The sequence below is a fragment of the Ranitomeya imitator genome, chromosome 5 (genome assembly GCF_032444005.1).
Source record: "Ranitomeya imitator isolate aRanImi1 chromosome 5, aRanImi1.pri, whole genome shotgun sequence".
In the NCBI taxonomy this organism is placed as follows: domain Eukaryota; kingdom Metazoa; phylum Chordata; class Amphibia; order Anura; family Dendrobatidae; genus Ranitomeya; species Ranitomeya imitator.
The window spans coordinates 672,530,173-672,544,975 of record NC_091286.1 but is presented as its reverse complement, the minus strand read 5'-3'; the positions used below and the strand labels follow the sequence as shown (position 1 = coordinate 672,544,975).

Genomic DNA, 14,803 nt, shown 5'->3' with positions numbered 1-14,803 from the left:
ATCTCCCATACTTATTGACTGTGTAATAGGCAAAGGTGTATCTAGGGTTTCTGTCACCCGGGGCAAGAATTCATTTTAACGCCCCCCAGGACATGTGCGATTTTCACACTTAGTCATGTACTCACGAGCTCCTCTCCCGAATGCTCTCAAAGTTCAGTGAAAAACAGAGAAGGAGAAGAGAAGCTCAGTGTTACAGGACCATAAGTATGAAAGTCACATATGAGTGATGTGTCCAAGTGATGACTACTGGAACCTGCAGAGCTGAATCCTGACATCACAGGCTTCTGAATTCTCACAACTAATGCACTGCACACTTTTAGGATTCTCCTTTGCCGGTGGACGGTCATGTCAGCACAAGCATGTGATTTGTATACTTCTGACCACATTCCGACTAGACGTGCCCAGCCTCGTTCAGTTCATTTTCATTAAGTGAGGCCACACATGTCTAGTCAGCACGTGACCGCACGTATGTAAATCACCAGCACCAGAGAATCCTGACAGCATGCAAAGCACACTGTGAGAATTCAGAAGTCTGCAGTCACGAAGAATGACTGCAGACTCATTACAAACCTGGACATCCCCTTTAATGCTCCTAACATAAATAATAACATGAGTTAGTTAGTATCACAAATAACATTTACATCCAGGTACCTTATAGATGACATTGTCTCTGGAGTCGTTTTCCTTCTTTTCTTCATCTTGTCCAGATCCCATGATGAGTTTTCTCATACACAGCCGTCTCTGCAAACTTCCATCTTCTCCGCTCTTCTGCAGCAAATCTCCACATGATGCACTTACAGATATAAGTGTCATTATAATGATCTTGAATTAAAAAATTGCCCTCACTATATTGTCTGTACAAAATATGACCCTCACACTGTCCCTCTTATGGTACATGCTCTTCACACTGACCTCTCCTTTCCATACCGGCCTCCTCTTCACACTGTCCTCTCATACTGTGTCCCCCTATAGGGCTCAGTATTTATACTGTACTCTCCTCACACTCCACCCAAATTGGTATACTGTCCCCTCCTGGCTTTGCCCTTACACTGTCCCCCATGCTATGCCCCCACTACTCAGTTTCTACTCTGTACCCACTCATTTTTCTCCCCCATACTGTCTCCTCACACTATTCCCTTCCCTCCTCATACTGTATCCTCTCACGTCCCTCCTGTTCACCATATTGTCTCCTCATATATTTACTATTGTGAATTCCGCTCTTGGGCTCCCTCCAGTGGTTCTAAGTGGCACTTTTGTGAGTTCTGCTTTTGGGCTCCCTCTGGTGGTTTTAAGTGGAATGGCTGCTCCTTGGATTTAGCAGTCTGCAGCTGCTTCCAGTGATTGTCTTTCGGCTTGGCTATTTATGCCTGGCTCTTTCCTTCAGCCAGTGCCACTTGTCAATGGTTCCTGGTTGGATTCACATCTCTGCTTGGATTTCCCTGATATCCTGACCAGTTCAGCAAAGATAAGTCCTTGCTTTGCTCTTTCCTGTCCACATACTGTGGACTTAATTGTTCTGTGCATTCTATGTTTTTTTTTGTCCAGCTTGTCAGTATGGATTTATTCAGTTAAGCTGGAAGCTCTGGGAAGCAGATTTACCCTCCACACCTTTAGTCAGGTGTGGAGATTTTTGTAAACTCTGTGGTGGATTTTTCTAGTTTTTTTAATACTGACCGCACAGTATTCTGTCCTGTTCTATCTATCTAGCTAGACTGGCCTCCTTTTGCTACATCTTGGTTTCATTCTACGTATGTCATTTCCCTCTCCACTCACAGTCATTATTTGTGGGGGGCTGTCTATCCTTTGGGGATTTTCTCTGAGGCAAGATAGCTTTCCTGTTTCTATCTTTAGGGGTAGTTAGTTCTCCGGCTGTGACGAGATGTCTAGGGAGTGACAGGAACATTCCACGGCTACTTCTAGTGTTGTGTTAAGCTTAGGAACTGCGGTCAGTACAGGTGCCACCCCCTTCAGAGCTCGTCCCATGTTGCTCCTAAACCACCAGTTCATAAAAATTTACCCCCTCACTTTCTATACTGCCTGCTCACCTGACTCCCCATACTGTGTCTGCACACATCCCATTACCCTCATACATATTTCCTCATACATGCTCTCATTCCCTCGTACTGTTCCCTCATACATGCCAACTCATTCCCCTGTGCTGTTTCCTCATATATACCCCCCATCTCCCCCTTTCCTCTTAATTTTGTGTCCTTAAAACCACCATCTCCTCTCCAAATCTCCCCACACAATATATCCCCCATTCCCCACACAGCTCCTCATCATTCCCCTCATTCCCCATACTGCGTCTCATCATCCCCCCATTCCCCACACAGCTCATCATCCCCTCTTCCCCACACAGTGTCTCATCATCCCCCCATTCCCCATATAGCGTCTCATCATTCCCCATTCCCCACACAGCTCCTCATCATCCCCACACAGCTCCTCATCATACCCCTATTCCCCATACAGCATCTCATCATCTCCCCATTCCCCACCCAGCGTCTCATCATCTCCCCATTCCCAACACAGCTCCTCATCATCCCCACACAGCTCCTCAACATCCCCCTATTCCCTACACAGTGTCCCATCATCTCTCCATTCTCCACACAGCTCCTCATCAGCCCCTTTTCAAATTTCATCCTGAGAGCCTCACACCGAGTTCAGCGTCCTCTTTCCCTTGTACCCTTATACCCTGGGTCCATGGTGCAGCTCCTCTCCTCACATGGCTCCATGCTGCAGCTTCTCGGTCCTCTCCTCGCACGGCCTTTCATTTCTGGCTTCTTTTCTCCACCAGCAGCTTCCTGCAATGGACTCCTCCCCCTCAAGTAATCAACTCCAATTTAGGCGCTGCCCTGCAGTGAGATCTTCAATTGTACTCGTGTCTGTAATATACGAGTACAATTGAATAGTGGGAGCCGGCGCGCTGCAGCTTCTCTGTGCCGGTTGTCAGCTTGACAGTCGGCACAGAGAACAGCTGACTCAGAGTCCGGGGGGCGGCAGAATGCAGCTGCCAGGGGAGGCACTGCGGACCACCGCATTAGGCGGCACGACTGCGCCCCCTGCGAGCTGCACCCGGGGCACATGCCCCGGCTGCCCCCCCAAATACGCCACTGGTAACAGGTGCCAATGATGCAGGGCGGGGATTCGAGTTTCAATTGAAGCACCGCCCATCTCTCGCCAAGTAACAATTACATCCGAGCATTGTGATACTAGAGTGATAACTGAGTATCACCGATCATGTTCACTGATTCCTAATAAATAGATAGATAAAAAATAGGAAAAGCAGGCAGTATTCCAATATTTACCAAAAACAAGTCCACCTGATATTGGTAAACATTGGAGTGCTGCCTGCTTTTTCTGTTTTTAATATATTTTAGCAAAAAGAAAAAGTGGATGTTTTGCACTGGAGCCCCTACACCCAATATATATATATATATATATATATATATATATATATATATATATATATAAAGTATTCGGCTGCCTGGAACTTTTCAACCTTTTCCCACATATCGTGCTTCAAACGTAAAGATACCAAATGTAAATTTTTGCTGAAGAATCCACAACAAGTGGAAGTTGTGGGAAAAGGTTGAAAAGTTCCAGGGAGCCGCTGTGTATATATATATATATATATATATATGTATATATATATATATATATATATATTTATATTTATAGTGTGCTGTTCGAATTCCCTTTCTAGATAGATAGATAGATAGATAGATAGATAGATAGATAGATAGATAGATTGATAGATAGATAGATAGATAGATAGATAGATAGATAGATAGATAGATAGATAGATAGATAGATTGATAGACTAATTTTTGCTGCGGCATGCAGCTCAGATGATGCAAATGAGCTTCTTACAGTGAGAGAACATGAACACGTCACCGGAGTCCTTCAGCTCAAAAACAGTCCAGCTGACAGAGTAGTTCCTGCACTCCTAGCAGGAGAATCGCTGGCTTCAGTGCATCATGTAGCTCAGATGATTCAAAATAGCTTATTTCTCTCCCTCTGTCCCTTCCCACCACCCAGCCATCAAGTACAGGTGTCCCAGAAAAATGCTTGAGTCCTTCATTGACCTACAGTATGCTTGGTGTTTGAGTCGAACAGAACCGAGCGTTCAACCTGCTCATTTCGAGTACTGAGCATTTGAGCAGTTTACTGCTCGATCATCACTTTTCTGTACATAAATGTTTTACTTAGGTATCGGGTGATTGCCAGTGTGCTTAGATAGGCCGAAATTTAGTTCTTGATTATCAAATTATCGTCTAAAGGAACCTTAAGGAGTAACTAAACTTTCGGAAGATTTTTTATGTTTTAAGCGCTATAATTCTGAACAGATCAGTGAGAATCTAGGTCCTGAGAGTCCCACTATTTTCTCAAAAAATACCTTAGAACTGTGCAGCTCAGATGACACATGAAGGACTATGGACAAACCAGAAAGTTATAGGCTTGTGACTCTTGAGCTATGCACTTTTCTTAGGTATTTTGAGCAATCTGCTCAGAATTAAAGTACCTAAAAAAAGTAAAATATTTCCTAGACGTAAGTTAATCTTTAATTGTTTTATATTGTTAGTACCTGTATCTTGTCAATACTGTAGCTCCTGTATGGTCAGCAGTCTAATGATGGCTGGCAAAACTACCCCTCCTATCAGCTCCTTACAATTGTTAAAAATCATACTTGGCGCTGCCTTTTTTAAAGTTTTATAAATATATCTAGCAGGTGATGACCTGACATGCTAATTCACTGCTATGCTAAGTTTGGTACTGTATTTAATTTCTGATAATTCTGTTGCTGTATTTCTGCACTGATAATGGTCTTTGCGATGTCTTTATGTTCTAATAGAGACTCTAGTGTTGTATTCATGTATTGATGGTGGTTCTGGTGATGTATTCATGTATTGATGGTGGTTCTGGTGATGTACTCATGTGCTGATTATTTTGTTGTATTAATGTACTAATGAGGTTTTTTGCTGTATCCATATCATATTCAATTTTTATTTTTGAATATCCTGAGGAAGGTGTTGGTTTGACTCCAAAGCGTGTTGACAATAAATCTGCATCTCATTAACATTAGGGGATTATCATTTTTCTAGTAAGCGCAGAATAACTTCCATTTACACAGGATTATTTCCTGGCATTTCTCAGGAAGCTGTAGTATTTGGATTACTGGATTTTTAGGCACTGTGTATCACACAACCCTATAAGTTGAGCAGTGTTGCCTTTCTTCTATCTACTTGGATAAGACCCTATTGCGTTTTCCATTTTAATTCTACTTAAAGAAGCAGTGTCCATTACTCTGGGCACACTCTACTCCTTTTCTCTTGGTACTACTGCAATGCTTATAGCATTAATGTTTTATCTTCATTTATGGATTGACCGAGGGTCGCCAGATCTGCCTACTGTGCCAAATGTAGAATCGCTGGACCATGTTTAGAGGTGGGGTCTGCATAAAAGTCTACCAAAAAGTCAACATCTTATCGGGCACAAAAAGGTCATCACTTGAAAAATCTCCTTGGGAACAGGATCGCCTCTCATACTTTGGGTACCATTATGGACCTCAGTATTGGTGTCTTCCACATCATAACGCTGCTGTTCTCTGCCATTTTCATTCCCCCTTAAAATCTTAAGACATTTTTTCTTCCAGGCCTTATATTGCTTTTCAGGACTGACGTCTGGTGCTCAAATTCCACCAAGGTCAACATGCGCATGGAGTTTAAATGTTTTTCACATATTTGTGTATGTTTTATCTGGGTACTCTCAAGACATATTAACAGGGAATTTAGATTGTGAGAGTCCAACAGAGACATATCATCAGCAAGCCTCATCATTGGTGACAGTGTCAGACTGTGTTGGGACTATCCCTATTAAAACAAAGAATGGTGATGTCAACAACAGTTACTCTTTAAACATTAAAGGTTCTAAAGACAGCATTAAATTACTGTTCAAACCATGTACAGATGCTTGGTGCATCCTTGGTAAAGTCAAACATTTAAGTGCACCTTTCCATCTTCTTGTTTTCCTCTATTCTCGCCCTTCTCTGGTTTTATAAAGCAAGAGCTGTGAATAAAAATAGAGGAGATGGTGGAAATAGAGGGAAAGTAAGTAGGTGGGAAGGTGCAATAAACTGCTGGGCCAGGCCATAATGCACCGAGCAAATATACTTGGTTTGAATAGTCATTATGTGTGATTCCCTTTAATCCCTTGCCCTTAGTATACAGTGGGTACGGAAAGTATTCTGACCCCTTTATATTTTCTTTGCTTCATTGCAGCCATTTGGTAAATTCATAAGAATTTTTTTTTTCACATGACTGTACACGCTGAACTCCATCTTGACTGAAAAAAAAACAGAAATGCGGAAAAAAAATTAAATTTATTATAAAAGAAAAGCCAGAATATCACATGGTCATAAGTCTTCAGACCCTTTGCTCAGACACTCATATTTAAGTCACATTCTGTCCATTTCCTTGCGATCCTCCTTGAGATGGTTCTACTCCTTCATTGGAGTCTAGCTGTGTTTAATTAAACTGATAGGACTTGATTTGGAAAGGCGCACACCTGTCTATATAAGACCTCACAGCTCACAGTGCATGGCAGACCAAATGAGAATCATGAGGTCAAAGGAACTGGCCAAGGAGCTCAAAGACAGAATTGTGGCAAGGCACAGATCTGGCCAAGGTTACAACAGAATTTCTACTCTTCTCAAGGTTCCTAAGTGCACAGTAGCCTCTATATTCCTTAAATGGGAGAAGTTTGGGACCACCAGAAGTCTTCCTAGACCTGGCTGTCCAGCCAAACTGAGCAATCATTGGAGAAGAGCCTTGGTGAGAGAGGTAAAGAAGAACCCCAAGATCACTGTGGCTGAGCTCCAGAGATGCAGTAGGGAGATAGGAGAATGTTCCACAAAGTCAACTATCACTGTAGCCCTCCACCAGTCGGGCCTTTATGGCAGAGTGGCCCAACGGAAGCCTCTCTTCAGCGCAAAATATATGAAAGCCGCATAGAGTTTGCTAAAAAAACACATGAAAGACTCCCAGACTATGAGAAATAAGATTCTCTGGTCTGATGAGACGAATATAGACCTTTTTGGTGACAATTCTAAGCGGTATGTGTGGAGAAAACCAGGCACTGCTCATCACCTGCACAATACAATCGCAACAGTGAAACATGGTGGTGGCAGCATCATGCTATGAGGGTGTTTTTCAGCTTCAGGGACAGGACGACTGGTTGTTCATTGAAGGAAACATGAATGCGGCCAAGTACAGAGATATCCTGGATGAAAACATGTTCCAGAGTGCTCTGGACCTCAGACTTGGCCAAAGGTTCACCTTCCAACAAGACAATGACCCTAAGCACACAGCTAAAATAACAAAGGAATGGCTTCAGAACAACTCTGTGACCATTCTTGACTGGCCCAGCCAGAGCCCTGACCTAAACCCAATTGAGCACCCTTGGAGAGACCTGAAAATGGCTGTCCACCAACGTTCACCATCCAACCTGATGGAACTGGAGAGGATCTGCAAGGAAGAATGGCCGAGGATCCAGAAAATCCAAGTGTGAAAAACTTGTGGCATCATTCCCAAGAAGACTCATGGCTGTACTAGCTCAAAAGGTGCTTCTACTCAATACTGAGCAAAGGGTCTGAATACTTATGACCATGTGATATTTCAGTTTTTCTTTTTTAATAAGTTTTCAAAAATTAGTACATGTCTTTGTTATTTCAGTCAAGATGGAGTGCAGAATGTACATTAATGTTAAAAATGAACTTTTTTTAATTTACCAAATGGCTGCAATGAAACAAAGAGTGAAAAATTTGAAGGGATCTGAATACTTTCCGTACCCACTGTAGACCTTTAGAGTTAGAAAGATTTAAGAACATCTCTCCACTGCAGAAAGGGTACACAGAGCCACTCTTCTCTATGTTAGTGGGGTTTCCCATTTATTTAGCATGGTTGCAGATGATTTTAAAGTTTTAATAAAATGACCTATGGACATTCAAGGTCCTACTTTGAGAAACATCTTCAGAATAATAAGCAGAGTAAGATATCAGTCTATCAGCAGAAGCTAACCCTTTTTCATGGACCTGTGACCTCCAACCTGGAGCTGACAAAGAGTTACTTTATTATTATATGTTTATTGGGTTACATATAAAATCCACAAGTAAAACTAATAGCAATGTAAAATACGTAGAAAACATACATATATACAGCACATAATCCACTACAGTAATCGAGAATTGTCAATGACTTAATATTTTATGCTTTCCAAGTACAAAAATTAAGTATTGTTAAAACGGGTTTTGTGTTAAAAGTATTTTTTTTGTCATTTCTCCATATCACAATCTATGGGGGTGGGTTTACCTAATATTTTAATTTTGCCTCTTCTGATACGGAAACTGCTGTAAAATTGAAACAATAGTTATTTAAAGTCTTAAAAAGTCTCATTGACCAGTGCGAAAATTGCAAGATTACTAATTTTGAAAGTTAATAAAGATCGTGTTGCAATGTTTTAGCTACTAAGACACACTAAACCGCAAGTGTTATTACCTTTTACATATAGCCACCCAAGAATATAGACACTTTAGACTATCAGCATCTAAAATGAATATCAAGTCCTGACTCTGAAAAAAGTAAAGGCTCATTTGTACTTTAGAGTTTATGACCTATCTTCCTTAAAAGTATTGTTGTTTCTGAAAAGGAAGGAACAAAATGTTGTAGTTTTTGGCGCCCAGCGATTCAACCCCATTTCTCTACTAACAATAAACAGTAGAAAAGGGCCATTGTGATGTGTAAATGCAATCTTCTAAGCATAGATTGGGCATCCAAAGGGTAGGCTGTCCATTAGTAGCGAGGAATAGCACAGATATCATGTTCCTGTGGACGTAAGGTGAAGCCAACCTCAGCAGTGAGATCCAGCTTTGCTCCGGGAGGAGCCTTAAATGTGAAGTTCTGAAGCAGCTTTGTAAAGAAGAGGAAAAGTTCCATTTTAGCCAAGTTCTCTCCTGCACAACTTCTCTTCCCTACAAAAATAAATGAGCAGAGATTAAATATAAGCCATGGTGAGTCCTTGTTTTTTAAAGTCAAAGCCCTGGTGGTGTTGAAATGTGCACCATACTTTTGTTTAAGAAGACTTACCTGCAGAGAATGGTAAGAAGGCCTCGTTTTTGGCAAAATTTCCATCCGAATCCAGAAAATGTTGAGGGTAAAAGTCATCAGGTTTCTTGAAGTACTTGTCATCTCGTAGGACAGATGTCAGTGATGGTATTACGTGAGTTCACTGTGAATATTCATTCATGAACTCATGAATTATTCTCCGTGCCGAGTTTCACTTAACATACAGTAGGGCATAACCCCCATCAATAATATCTGAACCTCATAGATCTGCAGTAGAGAAAACTGTGACTCTACCATAACTGCAGTGCCCAGTAAGGTAAAAGATACATTGCTGGAATCACGGTTTTGTCCCTACATTTTGCTGCTGTCAGATTACAAAAACCTGTGGACTCATTCACTTTAAACTGCTTTAATGGGTTTGATGCAACATTATCTAAGAAAGGTGTGTACAATATACAGTGTGAAAAAGTGTTTGCCCCCTTCCTAATTTACTATTCTTTTGCATGTTTGACACACTTAAATGTTTCAGATCACCAAACAAATTTAAATATTAGACAAAGATAGCACAAGTAAACACAAGATGCCGTTTTATAAATTAACGTCTATATTATTAAAGGGACACTTTCACCTGAATTTGGAGGGAACAATCTTCAGCCATGGAGGCGGGGTTTTGGGGTTTGATTCACCCTTTCCTTACCCGCTGGCTGCATGCAGCATATTGGCTGCAAATATTGGATTGAAGTTCATTCTCTGTCTTACTATGGAGGACAGAGAATGAACTTCAATCCAATATTGCAGCCAGCATGCAGCTAGCGGGTAAGGAAAGGGTGAATCAAAAACCCCAAAACCCCGCCTCCATGGCTGAAGATTGTTCCCTCCAAATTCAGGTGACAGTGTCCCTTTAAGGGAAAAAATTATAAACCTACAGGGCCCTGCATGAAAAAAAATTATTGCCCCCCTGTAAAGCATAAATTAAGTGTGATTTATCACATCTTTTGGAAGCTGAGTTCAAATTCCCTTGCAAGACCCAGCCTGATTACTGCTACAACTGCTCCCAATCAAGAAATTATTTAAATGGGACCTGCCTGAGAAAGTGAAGTAGACTAAAAGATACCCAAAAGCTGGACATCACACCAATCTCCAAAGAAATTCTAGAACAAACGAGAGAAAAAGTAATTGAGATCTATCAGTCTGGAAAAGGTTATAAAGCCATTATTTAAGATTTGGGACTCAAGCAAACCACAGTAAAGGTACCTTCACACTGAACGATATCGCTAGCAATCCGTGACGTTGCAGCGTCCTGGCTAGCAATATTGTTCAGTTTGACAGGCAGCAGCGATCAGGATCCTGCTGTGCCATCGTTGGTCGGCGCAGAAAGTCCAGAACTTTATTTCGTCGCTGGACCTCCCGCAGACATCGCTGAATCGGCATGTGTGACGCTGATTCAGCGATGTCTTCACTGGTAACCAGGGTAAACATCGGGTTACTAAGCACAGGGCCGCGCTTAGTAACCCGATGTTTACCCTGGTTACCAGCACACTACATACTTAAATTCCGGCGTCTGTCCTCTCCGGCGCTCTGCTTCTCAGCACAGCGGTGACGTCACCGCTGTGCTCTGCTTTCCGGCCGGCGCTTAGTGCAGAGAAGCAGAGCGGCGGAGAGGACAGACGCCGGAATGTAAGTATGTAGTGTTTGGTTTTTTTTACGTTTACGCTGGTAACCAGGGTAAACATCGGGTTACTAAGCGCGGCCCTGCGCTTAGCAACCCGATGTTTACCCTGGTTACCAGGGGACTTCGGCATCGTTGGTCGCTGGAGAGCTGTCTGTGTGACAGCTCTCCAGCGACCACACAGTGACGCTGCAGCGATCGGGATCGTTGTCTAGATCGCTGCAGCGTTGCTTAATGTGACGGTACCTTTAGAGCCATGTTCCACATATGGAAAAAACATGGCACAATGATAAACCTTCCCAGGAGTGACTGACCGACCAAAATTACCCCAAGAGCAACGACTCATCCATGAGGTCACAAAGGACTCCACAACAACAACCAATGAGCTGCAGCATTAATTGCCTCAGTTAAGGTCAGTGTTCATGACTTCACCATAAGAAATAAACTGGGCAAACATGTCCTGCATGGTAGAGTTTCAAGATGAAAACCACTGGTGAGCAATAAAAACATAAAGGGTCATCTCAGTTTTGCCAGAAAACATTTAGATGATTCCGAAGACTTTTGGAAAAATACCCTGTGGACATGCTAGAAAAAAGTTGAACTTTTGGAAGGCGTATGTCCCATTACATCTGGCTTAGTAGTAACACAGCATTTCAGAAAAGGAAAATTAAAGCATCAATAAAATATGGTGGTGGTAGTGTAATAGTCTGAAGCTGTTTTGCTGCTTCAGGACCTGGAAGACGTGTGGTCAAGGGAACCACAAATTCTGCTGTCTACCATAAAATCCTGAAGCAAAATGTCCAGCCATCCGTGAAGTCCAGCAGAAACGCACATGGGTTATGCAGCAGGACAATGATCTAAAACACATCAGCAATTCCTCCTCTGAATGGCTTAAGAAAATCAAAATTAAGACTTTGGACTGGCCTAGTCAAAATCCTGACCATAATCCAATTGAGATTCTGTGGCATAATCTTAAAAAGGTTGTTCAAGTTCTACAACTCTCCATTGTGGCTGAATTACAACAATACTTCAAAGGTGAGTGGGCCAAAATGCCTCCAGAGCTAAGTAAAAGAGTCATAGCCAGTTATCTCAAATGCTTGATTGCAGTTGTTGCTGCTAATGGTCGCCCAATCAGTTATTAGGTTTAGGGGGCAATCACTTTTTTACCCAGGGTCTTGTAGGTTTGGATTTCTTTATCCCTTAATGTGTTTATTTGTGTTATCTTTGTCTAATACTTAAAGGTGTTTTGTGATCGGAAACATGTAAGTGTGACAAACATGCAAAAGAATAGGAAATCAGGGAGGGGCAAACATTTTTTCACACAACTGTATCTCCTTCAGAAGGAAGTAACCTTTTTCTCTTGTGCCTCTTTTAGCTGGTTACTTCGAGACATGTTTTAACCCCTTAGTGACAGAGCCAATTTGGTACTTAATGACCGAGCCAATTTTTGCAATTCTGACCACTGTCACTTTATGAGGTTATAACTCTGGAACGCTTCAACGGATCCCTCTGATTCTGAGATTGTTTTTTCGTGACATATTGTACTTCATGTTAGTGGTAACATTTCTTCGATATTACTTGCGATTATTTATGAAAAAAACGGAAATATGGCGAAAAGTTTTAAAATTTTGAAATTTTCAAATTTTGTATTTTTATGCCCTTAAATCAGAGAGATATGTCACGAAAAATAGTTAATAAATAACATTTCCCACATGTCTACTTTACATCAGCACAATTTTGGAAACAAAATTTTTTTTTGTTAGGGAGTTATAAGGGTTAAAAGTTGACCAGCAATTTCTCATTTTTACAACACCATTTTTTTTTAGGGACCACATCACATTTGAAGTCATTTTGAGGGGTCTATATGATAGAAAATAATGAAGTGTGACACCATTCTAAAAACTACACCCCTCAAGGTTCTCAAAACCACATTCAAGAAGTTTATTAACCCTTTACGTGCTTCACAGGAACTGAAACAATGTGGAAGGAAAAAATGAACATTTAACTTTTTTTTGCAAACATCTTAATTCAGAACCATTTTTTTTATTTTCACAAGTGTAAAAACAGAAATGTAACCATAAATTTTGTTATGCAATTTCTCCTGAATACTCCAATACCCCATATGTGGGGGTAAACCACTGTTAGGGCGCACCGCAGAACTTAGAAGTGAAGGAGCGCCGTTTTACTTTTTCAATGTTGAATTGGCTGGAATTGAGATTGGATGCCATGTCGCGTTTGGAGAGCCCCTGATGTGCCTAAACAGTGGAAACCCCCCACAAGTGACACCATTTTGGAAACTAGACCCCTTAAGGAACTTATCTAGATGTGTGGTGAGCACTTTGAACCCCCAAGTGCTTCACAGAAGTTTATAACGTAGAGCCGTGAAAATAAAAAAATCGCTTTTGTTTACACAAAAATTATCTTTTTGCCCACAAATTCTTATTTTCACAAGGGTAACAGGAGAAATTAGACCACAAAAGTTGTTGTGCGATTTCTCCTGAATACGTCGATACCCCATATGTGAGGGTAAACCACTGTTTGGGCGCACCGCAGAGCTTGGAAGTGAAGGAGCGCCGTTTTACTTTTTCAATGTAGAATTGGCTGGAATTGAGATTGGACGCCATGTCGCGTTTGGAGAGCCCCTGATGTGCCTAAACAGTGGAAACCCCCCACAAGTGACACCATTTTGGAAACTAGACCCCTTAAGGAACTTATCTAGATGTGTGGCGAGCACTTTGAACCCCCATGTGCTTCACAGAAGTTTATAACGTAGAGCCGTGAAAAAAAAAATCGCATTTTTTCTACAAAAATGATCTTTTTGCCCACAAATTTTTATTTTCACAAGGGTAACAGGAGAAATTAGACCACAAAAGTTGTTGTGCAATTTCTCCTGAGTACGCTGATACCCAATATGTGGGGGTAAACCACTGTTAGGGCGCACCGCAGAGCTTGGAAGAGAAGGAGTGCCGTTTTACTTTTTCAATGTAGAATTGGCTGGAATTGAGATCGGACGCCATGTCGCGTTTGGAGAGCCCCTGATGTGCCTAAACAGTAGAAATCCCCCACAAGTGACCCCATTTTGGAAACTAGACCCCCCATGGAACTTATCTAGATGTGTGGTGAGAACCTTGAATGCCCAAGTGCTTCACAGAAGTTTATAATGCAGAGCCGTGAAAATAAAAAATATTTTTTTTTTCCACAAAAAAGATATTGTAGCCCCCAAGTTTTTATTTTTACAAGGGTAACAAGAGAAATTGGACCCCAAAAGTTGTTGTCCAATTTGTCTTGAGTATGCTGGTACCCCATATGTGGGGGTAAACCACTGTTTGGGCGCACGGCAGAGCTCGGAAGGAAGGAGCGCCGTTTTGGAATGCAGACTTTGATAGAATGGTCTGCGGGTATTATGTTGCATTTGCAGAGCCCCTGATGTACCTAACCAGTAGAAACCCTCCACAAGTGACCCCATTTTGGAAACTAGACCCCCAAGGAACTTATCTAGATGTGTGGTGAGAACTTTGAATGCCCAAGTGCTTCACAGAAGTTTAGAATGCAGAGTCGTGAAAATAAAAAATATTTTTTTTTTCACAAAAAAGATTTTGTAGCCTCCAAGTTTTTATTTTCACAAGGGTAACAGGAGAAATTGGACTGCAATAGTTGTTGTCCAATTTATCCCGAGTACGCTGATGTGCCATATGTGGGGGTAAACCACTGTTTGGGCGCACGGCAGAGCTCGGAAGGGAAGGAGCGCCTTTTTGGAATGCAGACTTTGATAGAATGGTCTGTGGGCATTATGTTGCGATTGCAGAGCCCCTGATATACCTAAACTGTAGTAACCCCCCACAAGTGACCCCATTTTGGAAACTAGACCCCCCAAGGAACTTATCTAGATGTGTGGTGAGAACTTTGAATGCCCAAGTGCTTCACAGAAGTTTAGAATGCAGAGTCGTGAAAATAAAAAATATTTTTTTTTTCACAAAAAAGATTTTGTAGCCCCCAAGTTTTTATTTTCACAAGG

The 14,803-nt window shown here is 41.6% G+C and overlaps 1 pseudogene; it reads right to left on the bottom strand.

Annotated features, from left to right (window-relative positions):
- Positions 1-8,035: 8,035 nt before the first annotated feature.
- The window catches only part of LOC138638761 (cytochrome P450 2K6-like), an 89,331-nt pseudogene continuing 82,563 nt past the window's right edge, over positions 8,036-14,803 (bottom strand).